We start from the raw sequence: 1,354 nt of genomic DNA, 5'->3' as shown, positions 1-1,354 counted from the left end.
GAGGGAGAGAGAGAGAGGGGGAGAGAGAGAGGGAGCGAGAGAGAGAGAGAGAGAGAGCGAGAGAGAGAGAGAGGGAGAAAGACTGATAGGTCGACCTCATCACGCTGAGCGTGCATGCATATGCGTGTGTGTTTCTGTGTGTGTGTGTGTGCGTGTGTGTGTGTGTGTGTCTGTGTGTGTGTGTGTGTGTATATGCATGCATGTGTGCGTGTGTGCATGTGTGTGTGCATGCGTGTGTGTGTGCGTGTGCCTCTGTGTGTTTTTCATCCATAATTTCCTAACATTCAGAAGCCTCACGCAGTCTGACATCCTGTGAGCTCAGTCCAACGAGGCGGTTTCTATTGGGACGTATAGCTGGACGTTCTCGCCTGATTTCTTATGACACGAGGCAGTTCAATCAAACCGAGCCAAACCGGACCGAACCAGGCCAACTAACTCACCAACTGGTCCGGAGCAAAGCAGGCTAACTCCTTGAAATGTGATGTAACACAGCAGTAAACATTTATCATTCATCATATATTATTTATTATACATTATATTATTATAAACATGCTCCTGTCCCAGCTGTTTGGAACGTGTTGCATGCATCAAAATTAAAATAGTGAATATTTTCAACAGCAAAAAAATACATTCAGGTTTATCAGTTGTGGACATTACATATCTTTGTGATATATTTAATTTAATATCGGTTGAAAATGGTTTAGAAATAGTTTTTATATGTTTTACATAACGTCCCAACTTCACTGGAAGTGGTGTTTGTCAAAAAATAAGTCTGTTAAATCATTCAATTTTAGGTTTTAACCTGATTAAATTAAAAAAAGATAACCCCGCCTTAATAAAAAGAATCATTTCACAATCATGTGAAGTAACCTTTAAAATGTAGAAACTGAAAATATGAATTACAAATAGTTATAATCATAATAATGCTGAAAAGAGAATAAATGTTATGCACTAAAGAAAGAAAAGATGCAAATATGGAAATATTCAAAACAATCTGGAGACTGGTGGGGAATCTTCCTCATGAATAAAAGTTCATTTAATTACATTTAAGCGCATTAAGAGTGCAATAAGAAATGAGATATTTTATGATGTGATGATTTTATCTTTATTATTCCACCAGCTCCCTCTGCTGGTCACACGTAGAAGTGCACTGTATAATTTATGCTGTTTATTGCTCCCTAACGGGGAAATTATTATAGAAATCACCACACTACACACACATGCTCAGGACCTAATCATGCACCAATGGAGAGATGACAGAGTGGTTGTGGTGCCTTGCTCAAGAGCACCCGGCAGCACCCAAGATCCTACTGTAGTCCTGTACTTTAAGTCCATACTCAGACTCGAACCGGCA

Source organism: Etheostoma cragini, chromosome 20 (assembly GCF_013103735.1).
Source record: "Etheostoma cragini isolate CJK2018 chromosome 20, CSU_Ecrag_1.0, whole genome shotgun sequence".
Taxonomy (NCBI): Eukaryota; Metazoa; Chordata; class Actinopteri; order Perciformes; family Percidae; genus Etheostoma; species Etheostoma cragini.
Note: the sequence above shows the minus strand (reverse complement) of the source record.